The sequence below is a fragment of the Culex quinquefasciatus genome, chromosome 3 (genome assembly GCF_015732765.1).
Source record: "Culex quinquefasciatus strain JHB chromosome 3, VPISU_Cqui_1.0_pri_paternal, whole genome shotgun sequence".
Lineage (NCBI taxonomy): Eukaryota > Metazoa > Arthropoda > Insecta > Diptera > Culicidae > Culex > Culex quinquefasciatus.
This window is the reverse complement of record NC_051863.1, coordinates 121818435-121838422: the sequence shown is the minus strand read 5'-3', so window position 1 is coordinate 121838422 and position 19988 is coordinate 121818435. Positions and strand designations below refer to the sequence as shown.

Genomic DNA, 19988 nt, shown 5'->3' with positions numbered 1-19988 from the left:
TTTCGGATCAATTATTAAAAAGTTGGTGGTTCAATCCTCGTTCTGCTAAGTGTTTTTTTTGGTGAAATACAATCAAAAAGCCGTCGGTAATGTCGATAATTGTCGGTAACGGGCAAAAATGTCATACTCCTATATCGCAAAAAATGCATGAGGACAGATTTCATGCAGATTCTGATATACTTTCATGCCGCCATGCATCACAATCATGCGACTGCCAGTTGGGTGCATAGCATGAATCACTTCGATGATAGCTTTTGTAATAAACATAAATAATAGCGAAAAATATTGTTGGATAGTGTAATAATCGTGCACTCTGCCGGGCGGCACAAACACAAACGAAAACGCAGCATAAGTCAATGCACAAGGAGAGGATTGCGTCAGCAAGATGCTGAGGAGAAACGGTGAAGAAAAGGAATCCAAATGTCGAGGATCATCCGCCCCGTTCGGGCTCGATGCAACACAAACGCCGAAGACGACGACGACCACGGTGAAGCGATGGAAAGAGAGGTTGAGAGGCTGTTGCGCACATGAACAGTGAGAGGTTTTCTCTTGAAAATAAGCTTGGTGAGACAACTTTTGGCTTTCAGTAGACAAAATATGTATGAAGATTTGTTAGAAAAATGTAGCATGGGAATAAAAAAATATTTAAAATCAACTTGTATATTAAAAATTTTAACTTCTGCAAACCAAATTCAAGGCTGCTACAAATATAACGGAAGTATTGAAAATTAAATAAAAAATACACTTAAAAAATAAAGTTTAGTTTAGGCTTCAATCAAATTAAGAGTACCTTGCGTCTCCAGGAAAGGATGTTCTCTTAAATAAAAAAAGGAAACGCATGGTGTCTTTATAAGATTAATGTACCTAATTATAAGATTTCGTCAATAAAATGTATATCATAATCCTGGTCTTTTTACAATGACAAAACAAATGTATACATTACAGATTACATTACCGCAACCGTACGTCAACCGAGATGAAATTTATATAATTGCAATATATTTTCAAATACTCAGCTCAGCTGGTTAGACTTTTTTCAAGATCATTATTTTTGAAACATCTATGGAGTAGGCAACACAATCTCCAAAAAAATCAAAAATCAAATTATTCGCTCTACAGCATTGGACAATAAAGCCTGTAAATAGTAAGCAAAATCATGGTAATATTACAACTAGTAATGTTGACAGATTTTATGTACGAAAATACAGTAATACAAGAGCAATTCTCTACGAAATCGGTCTTTTTTCTTCAATTTTATTTTTTGTATTTTTTAATCCGGCTGAAACTTTTTTGGTGCCTTCGGTATGCCCAAAGAAGCCATTTTGCATCATTAGTTTGTCCATATAACTTCCCATACAAATTTGGCAGCTGTCCATACAAAAATGTTGTATGAAAAGTCAAAAATCTGCATCTTTTAAAGGAATTTTTTGATCGATTTGGTGTCTTCAGCAAAGTTGTAGGTATGGATACGGACTACACTTAAAAAAATGGTGATTTTTTATTCAACTTTTTGTCAATAAAACTTGATTTGCAAAAAAACACTATTTTTTTTTTATTTTTTGATATTTTTTAGAGGACATCAAATGCCAAATTTTCCGAAATTTCCAGGTTGTGCAAAAAATCTTTGACCGAGTTATGAATTTTTGAATCAATCCTGATTTTTTAAAAAAATCGAAATATTGGTCGCAAAAAAATTCAACTTCATTTTTCGATGTAAAATCAAATTTGCATCAAAAAGTACTTCAGTGAAATATTGATAAAGTGCACCGTTCTCATGTTTAATCAATTTTTAGGTGACTTTTTGAAAATAGTCGCAGTTTTTCATTTTTTTAAATTAATGCACATGTTTGCCCACCTGCGAAAAAAATATTTTTGAAAAGCTGAGAAAATTCTCTATATTTTGCTTTGTTGAATTTTGTTGATACGACCCTTAGTTACTGAGATATTGCCATGCAAAGGTTTAAAAACAGGAAAATTGATGATTTTTAAGTCTCACCCAAACAACCCACCATTTTCTAACGTCGATATCTCAGCAACTAATGGTCCGATTTTCAATGTTAAAATATGAAACATTCGTGAAAATTTCCGATCTTTTCGAAAAAAATATTTTCATAATTTTTATACCAAGACTAACATTTTAAAAGGGCGTAATATTGAATGTTTGGCCCTTTTGAAATATTAATATCAACAAAGTTGAAATGTGTCGCATCAACAAAGTTCAAAAAAGCAAAATATAGAGAATTTTCTCAGCTTTCCAAAAATATTTTTTTCAAAAGTGGGCAATCATGTGCACTAATTTAAAAAAAATAAAAACTGCGACTTTTTTCAAAAAAGTTACCTAAAAATGGATTTAACATGAAAACGGTGCACTTTATCAAAAATTGGATTTTACATCGAAAAATTAAGTTGAAGAATTTTTGCGACCAATATTTCGATTTATTGATTCAAAAATTCATAACTCGGTCAAAGATTTATGGCACAACCTGGAAATTTCTGAAAAGTTGGCATTTGATGTCCTCTAAAACATATCAAAAAATAAAAATAATAAAAAAAGTGTTTTTTTGCAAATCAAGTTTTAGTGACAAAAAGTTGAATAAAAAATCACCATAATTTGTTTTACCGTGTATCATTTTTTTCCAGTGTAGTCTGTATCCATACCTACAACTTTGCTGAAGACACCAAATCGGTCAAAAAATTCCTTTAAAAGATACAGATTTTTGAATTTCCATACATCATTTTTGTATGGACAGCTGCCAAATTTGTATGGAAAGTTATATGGACAAACTAATGATGCAAAATGGCTTCTTGCGGCATACCGAAGCCACCAAAAAAGTTTCAGTCGGATTAAAAAAAAAAACAAAAAAATATCGAATGACCGAAATCTGAGAGAACTGCTCACAAGCAAAACCCTACAAACTTCGTCCTGTTGTTTTTTTGTATTATGACGTACTGAGCTTGTCTGCCTATTCAGCCTCCTGTGATCAAAATGTGATTTAACGTAACTATTCCCATACAATTTGCCGATGCTCCGGAATCGGTTCCAGAGAGGCCAAAGTTAGTTAGCATATAAATCTTCTTTGAGCCTTCCAACGCAACAAAGAGCACCTCGATCCGACGCTCCTTATTGAACTGATTCGCGTTCGAACAAAGCCGTCGAATTTTATTACATATCGACGTCGTCGTGCTATCTTGTTGCACCTGCCATTTCGACGTTAAAAAACCGAAAGCAAGCAATATAAACAATAAAAAACACGTTTTGTTTGGCTGACCATTATGCGCCAAAGTCTCAAAGTTTAGTTGAAATTGGTTGCTGGAGTCCCGAGTCATAATTACAAATGTTTACGGTAGTCTAACTTGTACGAGCGTCAAACGAGTTCTGACCTGATATCCCTTAGGCCAGTTGTCGCACTTACATCAATTTTCTGTGAGTAACAAGATAGCACAACAAGATTGAAACTACTTGCATATGTTAAGCGACAAAAATACACGGAGTTTTTTTTAGTTTTTATGGAATATCTCAGAACTGAAATCGAATTTTGGAGATCTGTGAAGGTCAAAAGGTGGGACATTGTGAGCTGCACAAAATGTCGTTCTTAACTCAATTTGGCCTAAAATGCACTTACGACAAGATAGCACGACGACGACAATATATAGATTTCTCTAAAAATGTGGAATTTTTTTCTGTGTGATATCTCTTATTCCATTAAATTGATTCCATTACTCACTATATAAATCACAAACATTCACTTGATGAGGCTTTTCGAGTGAGGAAGGCAAAAATAATCAGAAACTTTTTAAAAAACTTCCACTGTTCACCTGTGCAACATTTTTCTCCATCGCGCCCGATAAGCCAGAAGAGATTTGAGCAATACTCAAAAAGAGAGAGAGCCTCTGCTATGTTGCGTTGCGCACGAGAGAGCCGCGCTCGGTGGTCACATTGACTAAACTTAAGCTCAGTCCGTTCATCAGCGCTCCATTACTGAGTAAACTTTAGACGTGAACGGTCGTGGGAGTCCCGTTCGTTCCTCCCGAAAGTCTTTTGAGTGTGATTTCGCTGTAGCAATACAACGAGCAATAAAAAAAAGTGAGTGCGTTTATGGTAGTGTGTTGCGCTGGAGAGGCGCTTTAAGTGGGGCTACACTCTAAAATTTTCGTGATCGGATTGGCGAATTTGTGGGTGGTCTTGAAAGTGCCTGAAAAAGTGGAAATTGACGGATTTCCAGGGAAATCTGGAAGCAATTTCAAAGTCGATTTAGTTCTCAAGTGTTGGTTTTCTTTTTGCTTGTGTGTGTGTTTTTCTTGTAGCATCTGCTGAAACAGTGGTGAAGAGAAGATCTGCTGCTGTTGCTGGATTAGGACGGGTTCGTCAAGACTTTGAAGCTCGGTTTCTAGGGGTGAGCATACGCACCCTTACACTTTGCGTGCAGGCGTTAGAAGGTGAGTAAACACTGACCCGATATGTCATCATTTATCACCTGGTGAATGAGCGCACCAAACAGCTATGGGAGTGTGTGTCTTACCTGTTGAAAGTGGATGTCTGTGTGGACTGTGTGGACCACCAACACACGTAGACGTCCAACATCTTGCCATTTGGGTGGAATTTACCTGCGCGAAGGCGACGAGGACGACTCCATTGATGGACGTCCGGATCTCTGGGTTGAACTTTGAAGTCATTTGACGCGCGAACCTCCTTTTGGCCTTTTGTTGTAGCTTCCCCTCTAAAACATCGATTGGGGTCAACCTCTTTTCCCTCATTATCAGCAAACCCTCCGCGTCGTGTATTGTGCGCTTCCTGCACCCACAACAATTCTTCAAAGTCGCATGAAAATGTCATGTTTGACAGGTTCAACATAAATCATGTGCGCCGCAGCACCACCGCACAATGTGATGAATCCAACGAATCCCGTTATGCCCGGTTCTTTCGATCTTCTTGCATCGGTCTTTCTCTCACTCTCTCTTCAGTTCAGCGAGATGCTGCACAAGATGCACTTTTGGCTGCTGAACTAGGGATGCGAGCTCTCTCTCGTCTTTTGTTGTTTTGCAGTGTAGTTCCGACAACAGCGGGATTCGAACTCGGGTAAAACGTGTTGTGAAGTGAAGGTTTCTAACATTGACCAAAATATGAGATCGATCCGACATCTACAGCCAGAGTTATTCAACTGTCTCATTGTAGACGCACTTGGCAGGAACACTCTACGAAAATCAATATTTTTCTAGTAAAACATCATGTTTTTGTATTGTTCCATTGCAGGTGACATGCCTTCAACATTTTAGATTTGGCCAACATGAAACTTTAATTAACAAATGTTATACTAAAAAGTATTTAAATTTTGTAAACTCCATATATTTATATCAAATGACTTTGTATTTTTGGTTAAATGAAGTTAAAACTCTATAAATATGCCAAAAATCACTTTTAATTCATGTTTTGAAAGATTTCCATAGATTTTGAAAAGTTCAATGAAGAAAAATCAAAGTGTCTGATTGTTACCCATGGGCTGAAATGTATCTAGTAGACACACCTTTCCCCAAAATATGAGCCTGATTGGTTGAAACGTGTTTGCTTGAAACGTGTTGTGAAACGTGTTGTGAAGTGAAGGTTGAATAATTTTTGTGAAAAATTGTCTCTTTTTAGAAATGAAGTTAAATAAGTCTGCAATATGTTGTTTAATTAATTGCAAATGCATGGAGGGATACGATTTCATTGAATTTTTAACATTTACGGTAAGGGGATCCAACGCCAAATCAGCAGAGAGATTTTCCTGGTTTGATTTTGCTGATATATTGATATCTCTGTGCTCTCTTGTACTAAGCTTGTTAGGATTCCTATCTAGTTAGCATAAGAGATTTCGGAAGTTCCATGGTAGATTTGCTTGAAATAATTCATTATCGTCGAAATCTTCCAAATCATTGCACACATTGATTTATTCGAGCATTCGATCTTTCTTGGTCAGTAGAGTACTTAAAAAGTCATGTTTTAAACAAGGTTTTGCTAAAATCTGTATATTTTAAGAACCTATTTGATGAGTTCACCATGCGGCCTGTCGATAGATAGGTACTAACGAAGGACTAACAACCCCTTTCAAAAGTTGTGAGCACCTAATTGTAAACTAGGGTAGGGTAGTCATCAATGCGACACTTTTGGTTTTCAACTTTTAAGGATTTTTCTATTTTTTTCAGCAGCATGTTTTGATGAGCTTTTTGTTGCATTTTCTTTCTTTTAATGTTTTCTAACATAGACCAAAATATGAGATTGATCCGACATCTACAGCCAGAGTTATTCAACTGTCTCATTGTAGACGCACTTGGCAGGAACACTCTACGAAAATCAATATTTTTCTAGTAAAACATCATGTTTTTGTATTGTTCCATTGCAGGTGACATGCCTTCAACATTTTAGAGCGATTTTGCCAACATGAAACTTTAATTAACAAATGTTATACTAAAAAGTATTTAAATTTTGTAAACTCCATATATTTATATCAAATGACTTTGTATTTTTAGCAAAATGAAGTTAAAACTCTATAAATATGCCAAAAATCACTTTAAATTCATGTTTTGAAAGATTTCCATAGATTTTGAAAAGTTCAATGAAGAAAAATCAAAGTGTCTGATTGTTACCCATGGGCTGAAATGTATCTAGTAGACACAACTTTCCCCAAAATATGAGCCTGATTGGTTGAAACTACGACTTGTGAGAGCCATTTTATCATTGTTCCCCGTGCCTCATTGATGACTACTCTACCCTATACACCTTTTGAAAAAAACCGACTTCAATATTTTCTTGCAAATTATGCCAATCATGCGGCCTGTCGATTGATAAGTAATCAAATGTTTATAAGTATGAGCACTTACATATGTTTTATTAATCGTTTGGAGGCCAAATGATGTTATTTTGGAAGCATCAATCACCGACGGTCTGGAACGCATGAGTTCTCCCATTATCGGTTTCCTGCAAGTGGAATTTTTTGCACTTGTCAAATGTGCATCGAAATCAATTTGATTTTTTGCTGATTTTTCTATGTACTTTCTGCGAAATTTGAGGGATAAAAATGGTGAAAAATAAAAAATTTTGTTAAAACACGATGAAAATCATCGTTGAATTACGCGTTGAACAATTGTAGAAATTTTTATGTATTTATTCAGATCTACTATTATGACGCAATAACTAAAATCAAATTATTCGCTCTACAGCATTGCCTTGGCGTTCCCGATTACGGGATTCCTACTCGAAACTAGGTGTCCGAAGGCTTGATTGTTGAGGCAATTGCAAACCTCTTTTTACACCTAAGCTTTCATCCACCCCAGGATTCGAACGACCTTTGGATTGTGAGTCCAACTGCCTACCAGCGACTCCACCAGGACAGGACCCAGGGAGACGACTCCTACACCTGGACTGAGCTATCGACCTAACCTCTAGGTTAGACCGGGGCCAACATTTACTTCCCCATCCGACGGAAGGCGTGATCAGACAAATCTCGTCTCAAAATTTGCCACCGGGACCTTCTGGGATCGAACCCAGGCCGACTGGGTGAGAGGCAATCACGCTTACCCCTACACCACGGTCCCACGCAATAACTAGAGACATTTCAAATAGAAAAATGTTTCTTAAATTTATGAGAGGCACAGTAACATCCCACAATTATGGAACAGGCCATTTGGAGGCAGTGTTTTGTCCTCCTTGATAAAACAGGCGATTCGCAGTTGTATTATGATTAGATAACTTACTACCAATTAACCATCCCTTGATAATTGGTACAAGAAAGTATGGTTATCTGTTATCTCGCTCGAAGGCAAAATTCTCATGAAGCTTCTTTGAATCTTTATCTGGCTGCGATGAAAAAAGCAACCTACAGAGAGTATAAAAGTGTCATTAACTTTTCAAGAAAGCTGGTGAATAAAGACTGATAAGGGTCCAATTACCAGGTAACCAGTTCGCTTATCAAACGGTTGATTTTTTCTTCAAACCATGAGCGGGGTAACCCCTTGCGTCGGTCCACTGCCATTTGTATAACATGACGAAATAATTGAATTACAGAAAAAATGTCCAATGCAAATTGATTGATGCAATCGTTCAATCATGCATTCCTCTCCAAATTGAAACTTCCAACTCGTGCCGGAGCAGGCTTCTTGAGTACGCTCCTTGGCGATCGCGTTATTAGCTAGAAACAACTCGATTTGAATATGCCGTCAATATTTGTCGTTGTCCCATCCCATGCCTGAGCGCTGGTGATCGCTCAAGGTGAGCAAGCTTGGAGCGCACTCCTCGAGCGGAGAAGTGGCCAGTTTTCGTTGCTGCTGCTGCTGTCGCTTTGTGCTGTGCTTTGGATTAGCATGGATCATCGATGAATCTTTCCGCTGAATCTTCTGGTTGGGTGAGATATCGAGTTAGAACGCCAAATGGTAGAAGAATGTTCCTTATATGATACTCCAATGAGGGTTGATGGACTGTACAAAGAATTGTTTGAAAGTCAGCGCTCAAATAACAACGTTTTTTTATAATGTTGATACCTTGCACAAAACTGAAGATCTTTGTCCTATCAACTAATCTACGGCTCTATCAACAACTCCTCTCCGTCGATGATTTAAACCAAGAGATGGGCATACTCCAAGTTATTTCGATGGTGCTTTAGAGTGTGCATTGTCATTCTGATCATGTCAATGACATACATTGTATAACCATCAGATTTTTATTTTTTTCCAGCAAGCTTTAAACTTTAATGTTAAATATGTTTTTTTAAACTTTTCGTTGGCCTATACGACTATGATGTTGACATAAATCACAAAAATTGCTAACGTGCTTAAAATTTACCATGACTGGAAAGTGTACTTGGCTTGTTCGACTTCCGGAACCATATTTTTGTACATTGAGGTGACAAGGAAAATGTTTTTTTTTTTTTGGAAAATCGTAAGAGATACTCCCGATTCTTTAGGTAAAAATAGTTAACTGTACCAATTTTGAGCCAAATCGGTTAAGGGTTAATGGTCGCTTTTTATCGTTGAAGTTTGTATGACAAAAATTCCTAAATTCCAAGGTGGCGTTAAATGTGTCAGATCATTGTCAAGTGTAAGATTCTTACGTAAAATTTTATGACAAACAACTTTGCCGAAGACCGCAAAACGATCCGAGTTCACCCTGACGAGTTATTAACGATTAAAAGAAGAAGTTTTTGCCTAAGGAATCGAATTAGAGGGTTTCCCTGATGTCGATTTTTTTTTATTATGACCCTAGTGTAATTCGATAAGTTTGGGGAAATGTTTTTAAATGAGGCAAAACACATTTTTAAAATATCAAAGAACCATGTTCCAAATAATTACTTGCATATTTTGAAAGACCCGCAAAATAAAACAAGAACTGTATTTGACAATTTGGCATCATTACACAAAGAGACCTCACCATAAAAAAAAACAATGAACTCAAGTCCACCAAAACGACACTCGAAGGAAATGAAGGAAAGTGAGCTGAGCAGAGCAAAAAAAAAAAAAAGTCGAAAGCGATCGCCGGTCCAGCTTTGTACTGTCGCCGCCGCCTTCACCGCCTGTCGTGTAGACCGCTGTCTCAATGAACCGACCAAACCCACCAGCACCAACAGGAAAAACCTGAAATTGCAGAGACCGCAAACTTAACCTTCACTGGCCGATCTCCAGGCTCGGGACAGGAAAAAAACAGTCAAACTTGCAAAAAGACTGTCATTTCCGGGAATTTCTCGTGAGTCTGGCGAAAAAACGGACACAATGCAGGTTTGACAAATTGCCAACTTCGGGAAGGTATTTTTGAACCGGGGGAACCGTTTTCGAAACCAGCAGGAATTTCAGCCTACCAACTGACGGTGGGTGTACTGAAGTCGGGTTGGTGGTTTTTTCCCCCTTTCTGATCCCAGCTTAAGTCTCTGTTTTTGCAGCGTACAACTACAGAGAAGCAAGAGATACAGCAAACTGCAACCGCCTAACAGTTGGTTGAGGTATCTACTAGTCTAGTCTGGATTAACCCTTAAACGTCCAAGCAGTGCAAATTTGACAACTTCTGGCAACTCTGTTTTGGTTTACTGTTCCCTGGTCGAACAGTTTTAGTCACTCGCACCTTAACAATGGACTTTTGCAGGTTAAAAACCACAACACCGCCATATTGGAACCGCACACGGGTAGTTTTTTTTGTTGCCTCTACTCGAAACTTGCGGCAGTATTCGTGAGCAGGTTCCCTCCGTGCCCGACTGTGTATGGGTGTTCAACCTCAACTCTCGAGCCCGCAAGTCTTCAAACGTACACGCCGATCATCTCCTCTGTGCCTCTCCTCGTCCGTGAATCCACCGTGTGTGGAAGACCCGCGCGTGGAGGTTGCCGAGACTTGGGTGTGTAAACAGATGGCGACGCGAGGGTTACTTTTTTCGCCGTGTGTGTTGCGTTCGAGAGTGTAGGCTTCTTCTGCTGGGACTCCGGGGACGTCCTGCTGAACTCATCGGAACTGTTATCAGTTCGCTGCCGCTGCGCTCTCGCGCTGGAATTCTTTGGGCAAACATGGATGAGGTTGTTGTTTGTATACGCTTTTTTTGCATGTGATTCCGAGAGAAAATTGGGTCTGTTTCTGAGTTGATTCAAGCGGAGGTACAGACGGTTCTCGATTGTAGCGAAATAGCAATGCAAACGCAATTATTTCCGGTGATTTTGCGTTATGACGAATTATTTGCATTGAATTGAGATGCTTCGGATAGCTATAATTGAAGGTGATACCATAGTAGTTCAACCTCGCTACCCCTGAATCACAAACCCACAACCATACTAATAGCAAATGTTGGCTTTTACTAAATTTGATTGATAAAATGCATTATCAAAGCTGTGTTTGGTTCATCATTTATCCTGTCAATTGTATTACACGTTTCGAAATCGTTTTAAGATCTTCAAAGTAATCAATATAAGGTACAAATTCAAGATCATTGTACCATCAAAGAATCTGACGACCGCTGGCGACAATTCCTGGCTTTCCCGATTTTCTACCGAGACCAATATTATTTTTCCGGAAAGTTTTTTACATCCAATTATAATGTTTTTGCTTCTGACCGGAGTATTCAAAATACTTTTATGTACACTCGTTAAAGAACGAGGGGATAGTCCTCACGAAAAGAAACGTAAGGAAAGTGCTATATTGCGAGAGTATAGTCCTCTCGCGTGTTCATTCGTTCATTGGAACAGTTCATCCTATGAGTGGCTTATATGGACAAACGACCACCACTTAGTCAGCGAACCATGGTGGCCCATACGGCATAGGCACGGTTCAATATGCCGAAGGTCAAACGACCACCACTTAGTCAGCGAACCATGGTGGCCCATACGGCATAGGCACGGTTCAATATGCCGAAGGTCTTGGGTTCGAGTCTCGGTACCGGTACTTTTTTTTTTTTTGATAGATGAACTTTTTTGGAAAATGAACCATGAGTATAGTACTCTCGGTAATTTCGGGATGTATCCTCTCCGTCCGCACACAGTACCATTTTACTACCGAATCGTGCTCTTTATCCTCTCGTATGCCGATGCCCAGTTCTGGGTGTATGCATTTAACATTTAACACTTGTTGTAAACGAAGCCATTTGTAATCGGTTTTCAATCCATACAAACCTGCATACAAATTTAAAATTAATCGTTAATTTTCTAAAAACGTCTTAATTTTTAACTTAATTTGCAGATGAAGAATCAATTTTCAAGCCAACATTAACTCCATTTTTGTCTTACTTTGTATCCACCTAAATGTGATTTTGTGTATAGAAGTGACATTTTTCCAGTGGAAATCATAGTGAAGGTTGACCAATTTTTTAAACAAAATGTTCCATAAACTTCAAATTAAAATTTTGAAAATATTTTCAATAAGAATGCTTAGACTGCCCATAATTGAAAATTCGGCTATTATGCCAAATCAAGTATTCCGAGAAAAACGCGTTTTAGTGTTTGTCACAAAATCTCCGTCAAGGCAATTTCCCATAAGAGTGGCATATTAGCCGTTTGGTTTTTCGCATCGGCAGCCATGTCTAAACACTATTTTAGTGAAATTCAAGTTCCAGAAGATGCGTTGGAACATCCTCTACCGCCGGGTGCTAATATCTCGATTTTGCCAAAAGTGGATATTAGCCGTTTTTTCAATGGTGGGCAATAGAATATGTTACGATGTTTAATTTTTGACACTGATTTCAAAATGCTCAACACTTTTCGATAGGTATGCTGAATTTTTTGGAAAATAATTAAAAAATGCGAAACATTTCACTGAAATATTTCATAGGTGTACGAAGCACCGGGAAAGCAAAGCAGACATTTATGGTTTTGATTTCCTTGAATTCTAGTAAATTTTTATATAAAATATCGATTGTTTTCATGTCAACAGCTTATTTGAGACCTAAAGAATTCACTAACATTTTAGTCTAAATTTGTGCGATTCATAAGCAAAATTGAGTGTCCGGAATTCGAAGCGAAAGTGTCCGGATTTTGCATCAGCTTTTATCAGTGTCCGGGATTCGCGCACAACAAGTAATTCTAATTTAAAAAATCCGATGAAATTTTTATTTTGCATGCATTCTCTTAAAACTGACTGTTTATACTACATCCTGATGCTATTTCTACATATCCAACTTATTACATGATTTTTTGCCAGCTTTAACAAAAATGATATGTTACTAAGTGTCCGGATTTCGAATCATGACGTAATATAGTCAAATAAAAATGCATTCGGTTGTTCGTTGCGCCAATTAAATTTAAAAAAAAGAATTCAAAAATCATGCGATTTTGTAAATTTTCAAAAAATGATTCAAACTATTGATACGCAATTCGATGAGAAAACTGGCATCTCATTGAGGTGAAACGGAACGCAAGTTCTTGGAAAACTTCGGTTCCAGTTAAATCAATTCCTGAACTTGATAGATTGCTTGCTCTTGACCCATTTAGCTTCTGCATAAAACAGAACTTCATAAGTTACGGTATTTTCCTTAAAGTTGCTCCCAAAAACTCGAGTCGTCATATTTACCGTCTGCAACCTGTTGAAGTTACGGCGTTTTCCTTAAACATTTATTTTGAAATTTTAAAAACATGTTCGCCAAAATGCTGTTGGATACTGATAGAAAAAAAGGTGCAGTGGTAATCCTACAGGCATAACCATCATGACGAAGAACTTCGGACACAAAAGTAAATGAAATTTTTATAGTTTTTTAATATTTACGTTTCTTTGCCACAAAATCAATCACGAAATAGTTATTTCGTAAGATCTATTTTTTTTGCTCAAAGATGGTCTCATGGTATTTTGACGTTTGATAACGTTTAAAACCTTCAAACGCTTCTTCAGCTAATCATAATGGCAAAATTTTCGGGCCAGTTGATATGAAATCATTTCATCAATTCTCTGTTTCGGCACTTTCGGCAATGAACAATTTTCAAGTAATATTTTGCAAACAATAAAATTTATTACAAAGAGTAATTCAGAACCATGTGTTAAAGACACATCACACAAACCCTAGAGTTTGATACCCATATTGCCCCAAATCTTATGGTTCCGCAAATGTCCCCTTATCGGAACATCCCCGGGGCCTCCGGCCACTCCAGGTGGTGGCCACTACTGCCAAAATGTCAAATTTTATGTCCAGTATCAAAATCCCTAAAGTTTGATACCCATATTCCCCCAACTCTTATGGTTCCGCAAATGTCCCCTTATCGGAACATCCCCGGGCCTGCGGCCACTCCAGGTGGTGGCCACTACTGCCAAAATGTCAAATTTCATGTCCAGTATCAAAATCCCTAAAGTTTGATACCCATATTGCCTCAACTCTTATGGTTCCGCAAATGTCCCCTTATCGGAACATCCCCGGGGCCTGCGGCCACTCCAGGTGGTGGCCACTACTGCCAAAATGTCAAATTTCATGTCCAGTATCAAAATCCCTAAAGTTTGATACCCATATTGCCCCAACTCTTATGGTTCCGCAAATGTCCCCTTATCGGAACATCCCCGGGGCCTGCGGCCACTCCAGGTGGCGGCCACTACTGCCAAAATGTCAAATTTCATGCCCAGTATCAAAATCCCTAAAGTTTGATACCCATATTGCCTCAACTCTTATGGTTCCGCAAATGTCCCCTTATCGGAACATCCCCGGGGCCTGCGGCCACTCCAGGTGGTGGCCACTACTGCCAAAATGTCAAATTTCATGTCCAGTATCAAAATCCCTAAAGTTTGATACCCATATTGCCCCAAATCTTATGGTTCCGCAAATGTCCCCTTATCGGAACATCCCCGGGGCCTCCGGCCACTCCAGGTGGTGGCCACTACTGCCAAAATGTCAAATTTTATGTCCAGTATCAAAATCCCTAAAGTTTGATACCCATATTCCCCCAACTCTTATGGTTCCGCAAATGTCCCCTTATCGGAACATCCCCGGGCCTGCGGCCACTCCAGGTGGTGGCCACTACTGCCAAAATGTCAAATTTCATGTCCAGTATCAAAATCCCTAAAGTTTGATACCCATATTGCCTCAACTCTTATGGTTCCGCAAATGTCCCCTTATCGGAACATCCCCGGGGCCTGCGGCCACTCCAGGTGGTGGCCACTACTGCCAAAATGTCAAATTTCATGTCCAGTATCAAAATCCCTAAAGTTTGATACCCATATTGCCCCAACTCTTATGGTTCCGCAAATGTCCCCTTATCGGAACATCCCCGGGGCCTGCGGCCACTCCAGGTGGTGGCCACTACTGCCAAAATGTCAAATTTCATGTCCAGTATCAAAATCCCTAAAGTTTGATACCCATATTGCCCCAACTCTTATGGTTCCGCAAATGTCCCGTTATCGGAACATCCCCGGGGCCTGCGGCCACTCCAGGTGGCGGCCACTACTGCCAAAATGTCAAATTTCATGCCCAGTATCAAAATCCCTAAAGTTTGATACCCATATTGCCCCCACTCTTATGGTTCCGCAAATGTCCCCTTATCGGATCATCCCCGGGGCCTGCGGCCACTCCAGGTGGTGGCCACTACTGCCAAAATGTCAAATTTCATGTCCAGTATCAAAATCCCTAAAGTTTGATACCCATATTGCCCCAACTCTTATGGTTCCGCAAATGTCCCCTTATCGGAACATCCCCGGGGCCTGCGGCCACTCCAGGTGGTGGCCACTACTGCCAAAATGTCAAATTTCATGTCCAGTATCAAAATCCCTAAAGTTTGATACCCATATTGCCCCCACTCTTATGGTTCCGCAAATGTCCCGTTATCGGAACATCCCCGGGGCCTGCGGCCACTCCAGGTGGCGGCCACTACTGCCAAAATGTCAAATTTCATGCCCAGTATCAAAATCCCTAAAGTTTGATACCCATATTGCCCCAACTCTTATGGTTCCGCAAATGTCCCCTTATCGGAACATCCCCGGGCCTGCGGCCACTCCAAATGGTGGCCACTACTGCCGAACTGTCATATTTGTCAAAGAGAGAGCAGCTTTCTGTGTAGCTGTGGATTCCGTCACCCCTCGCGTCCTTCCTTGGTTCTGTGCCTCCATGGCAACACGATGCACGAAATCCGGCAGCTTCCTCAACCCGGATGGTAAGGACAGGTTTGATAAAGGATCACGAGCAGCAGCTACCTCGAGGTGTGAAATCCGTCACCGGTTTGGGGGAGCGGGGTGAAGGCAGCTCGCCGAGCTGTGAAATCCGTCACCCCGCGCGTCCTTCCTTGGTTCCGTCCCGCAAAATCTCCATGGCAACGTCGTCCGATCGTGGATTCCTCGTGGCTGGTTTCCTCCTCGGTCCCGCATCAGCATCAGCAGGAGCTCCTTCCAGGTCGGCGTCCAAAATTGATTTGCCTTGATTTTGGATCGGCACCTCCTTTTATATCAAATCGTTTTGGCGTTTGGCGAAGCAGCAGCACAAAAGGAAAGAATCGCCAAATTGTGTCAAGGCCAAACGCAGGCAAGGCTTTGGGGCGGAGTCAAGAGAGAGTGTGCGCGTGTGTATGTTGTGTGCGTGCTTGCTTGCTGTGTGGAAGCAGTTTTATTAATTTAAACTCAGTTTTTAAGTGCTTTAACTAAATTTCATGGCCATTAATTAGGTATAGTAAGAATGCGTGAAATCTCCCCTTTCGTTTGGTGGGTACCACTTTTACGTGTGTTGAACAGGAGCTGAGATATTAATGTTACAAATCTTGCAGTCGCGTTTATTTTCTTTTCGTTACATTTCGCTCCGCGAAATTTTGGATTGCTACCCTGTATAGAGCCCTAAGACGAAGTTCTTCGTCAAAAACAACTATCATTTGCAACAAAATATCTTTTATCTCCTGAATGCCAGCATGAACATTCTCTTTCTATCACTGCTTCTCTTTTCCTCGTTCGCGAACACTCACCGAAGATTCTTTTGTTTTCTCGAAAATCCACAATGAAAGGACGCGAGAGGGGGATTGGGAACTGAACACGCACTATGTCTCGATGCGCTCAACAAATTTTGTTTTGAGGCGGCTTTTGTGGCTTCGGTCATTCTAGCAGAAATGTTCCACCGTTCTCCCAGGATTCTGGCAGAACCAGCTCTGTTAGAATATTTCGTGACTGGGCTAGATCAAGTGGTAGATAGTGTTTGTTGACAACCAAGGTTTCGCCTTTTTGAAAAGTTACTACGGAAGTCTTTGGAGGTTCCCGACATGCTTTTAGTTTGACTTGACAAATCCCACTTTACAACTCTGATACCAATAGCCCTGATTTAGCAGGACCACCAAAATTGCTACATTCACGACGATTTCTTCAAACTTATTCCTGTTAGATGTCACTTTAAGTGATGTCACCAAGTTAAAACGACCTTAACAAATTAAGAGCATTCCACTCTCATCTCCGTGTGACTTATCCAGGAAGTTTCACACACCTCTTACCCGACTTCCCCGAGGTGATTGACCACCTAGATCGCGGCACGAGTTTCCCAGCGCTAGAGAACAAACTCACCGAACCACCACCAACTCTAGTATTCCCTCATTTAGTAATCATCAATCCATCCATCCATTCCGCCATGCCGTCATGTCCCCGAACAACATGCATCAAGTCGAGTCGAGTCGTCGACACACATCTGTGCGTCTGGTCACGTTTCACGAGGCGACGGCAGCAAATCAGCGTAGAAGTCCGTGCTGTGCTACGGGAGTGCACTTTGAGCCATGTTTTCTGTATGTAAATATCACAAACTCCGCAAAAGTTGACGCTCGTGGTTCTGCAGCGCACATCTAGGTGCCAAGTCTTGACTCTCTAAAGAACAACAAAACTACTTCTAAGGTTGATTTCAGCGGGGGATTACCGGGAGGGAGTTCAAGCAGCTTTCTTCGACACGGCAAATTACGTGTTTATGTTTCCACAGCTGTAAAATGTGGCTTGAATTTTTGCTTAGATTTTGTTTTGTATCATGAAGCGGTAGTTGTGTTTTGATGTACTCGGCGTTGAACTTACTCCGATTTCTGTGTGTTTAGATGTATTCGGGCTGTCCAACGTGTCTCTGATATGCAAATTCTGGGGTCTTTTCGTCGAACTGTTCGCGTTTTCTAAGGCGGACACAGACTCCGTCCAGACACAATAATATTTATGGTGATGGGGAGCGCCCAGGGGGCAGCCAGCAACACACTTTCAGAATATGGAATTTTTATGGCCAAATGGGCGGATTACTATATGTGGTAGAAATGCGCGCCGACCGTTTTGTTTTGGGTCGTCGTCGGACCGTGGGCGGACTGGGATTAGGCTGGACGTGACGAATGTTTTCACCCCAGTAGCAATTAATTTACTACTCAGGAGGAATTTATTTAGCTTGATAGACTGGGATGGTTTATTGGCGCTTGGCGAAGATTGGATCAATTGGTTTTTTTGGATTTATGACTTTTTCGGAGAATTTTTATTTCTCATTCAAATTTAGAATATTTTACTTGCAGAACTTGCCCAGCATACCAAATGAAAACATTAAAGAAAACGCACAGTCATGTTCTGCAAAATTGCTATTCATTAAACAGTTATCGATACGACGCGTCGTAAATAAATATGTATTGGTGTGAATTGGTGTTAGCCGGGACTCGTGGTGTAGGGGTAAGCGTGGTTGCCTCCTACGCTCCTACCCAGTCGGGCTGGGTTCGATCCCAGAAGGTCCCGTGGCATTTTTCGATACGAGATTTGTCTGCTCACGCCTTCCGTCGATCGGGAAGTAAATGTTGGCCCTGGCTAACCTAGAGGTATGATCGTTAGCTCAGTCCAGGAATAGGAGTCGTCTCCCTGGGTCCTATCTCGGTGGAGTCGCTGGTAGACAGTTGGACTCACAATCCAATCCCGGGGAGTAAAAAGGTGTAAAAAGAGGTTTGCAATTGCCTCAACAATCAAGCCTTCGGACACCTAGTTTCGAGATTGGTTGATTGGTTTTTTATGTGTGAACAATTCGTTCAACATTAAACCTGATCTACAATGATAAATCACAGAAGGTTGCGTTTGTCAATTTTGCCCCTGTTTGCTATGTCACTTCGATGTCAGACAAGGATCGCAGCAACCGATGGACTGACATCTGGACCAACTTGATGATTGTTTTCGCTATCCAGGTTTTCAAGCGAAGATGGCGTTTGAATGGTGAACGTCCGAAATGTCAAAATCCTACAGTGGTACCAATATTCCGAAAAAAGTGTGCCATGGCATGACAGCCGCATTTGTTTTCTAATGTAACAATATCATAAAATAGCTCGATGTCAAGCAAAAGTAGTTTTCTCAGGGCTGCGGAGCCGGGTAGCTATTGAAGCGACTCCGACTTCAACTTTTCTAAATTTTGCAACTCGGACTCCCACTCTGACACCGACTTTTGATGATTTGGCGACTCCGACTCCGGAGCTCTTAGTGACTTCGACATCGACTCGGATTCCGACTCCTCAAAAGTACCCGACTCTACCGACTCCGGCTTCGACTCTGACTCCGATTGTACAGCCCTGTTTTCTTCAGGGATCCTCCTTCGTTCCGGTTCATTTGCGTCACCGCACGTGACAGCAGATCCGATTCTCCGAAAACTTATCACCGTGCCTTCAGACATAAATATTTTGAAATCCACTCAAAGTGGGAATTCCCCTCCTCAAAGCTGCTGTTTGGGGGGTGCCGATTCGTTTACTTCCCTCAATTTCACCTTTTATCTTTCGAACGCGCCTTTTCGAGGTTTCTCTCGAACTCGACAGCAACAACGGCTTGACTGTTTATCACCGGTCAACGTCAAACGATTCGAAAAATTGAGCTTCACTGTGTGGGGTGATAAAGCGTTGTGCACGACCACAACGCGTACACGGAGGTAAATCTTCAAACCAAATACTAGGAATCAGTTGACCTACACTGGTACAAAAACCAACCCCGAATTTCTGAGCTGAAATTATCACGTTTTTTCCTACTCCTTCAAATTACCGCCGATTACCATTTAATCGCTCAAGACAGAACAAAACGAACGGAAATTGCAGAGAAATTATGTAAAATTTCATTTACACCACAAGCAAGCAAGCAAGCAAGCAAGCACAGAAGTAGTGGCATTATCCGGACCCCGGAGGAAACCCATCAACTTCAACCGCGAGTTTTCCGCCGTCGTCTTCAAACGCGTTCGCTTCTTTGCTCCATCTCTCGTACAATATAATAATTCATTCAGCGTGTCTGTTTTTCATCCATACTCTTGGGGTGAACCTACGTTTCAGCGCACCAACACTACAAAAGCGTGCGCGCGTGCAAATGAATGTTTATTAATGCTGGCCAGTTTTATCTCTTTTTCGCGGTTTCTTAAGGCGAGGAGCACCCCCCCGTTGCCCTGAACTTCATGTGTGTATTCCCCCGGCGATGTTGTAGCATAGAGTAAAACGTGTTCTTTGCGGCGAAAACCAGCAGACGGTAGCTCCTACTTGCGCTGATGATCTTGATTTTGTACGCCACAGATCTTGCGTCGAGCGGCGCACGGCGAGAAATTGTTCAGCTTGCATCTTGAATTAAAAGCGTCCATTTATGCCAGAGTCAG

The 19988-nt window shown here is 40.7% G+C and overlaps 1 protein-coding gene across 4 annotated transcripts in view; it reads left to right on the top strand.

Annotated features, from left to right (window-relative positions):
* Window positions 1-3971: 3971 nt before the first annotated feature.
* The window catches only part of LOC6037152, a 65321-nt gene continuing 49304 nt past the window's right edge, over window positions 3972-19988 (top strand). For all 4 annotated transcript variants that reach the window (XM_038258962.1, XM_038258961.1, XM_038258960.1 and 1 more), the window contains exons 1-2: window positions 3972-4084; window positions 4306-4437. The gene's annotated coding sequence lies outside the window, so the exon portion shown is untranslated. The remainder of the gene's footprint in view (window positions 4085-4305; window positions 4438-19988) is intronic.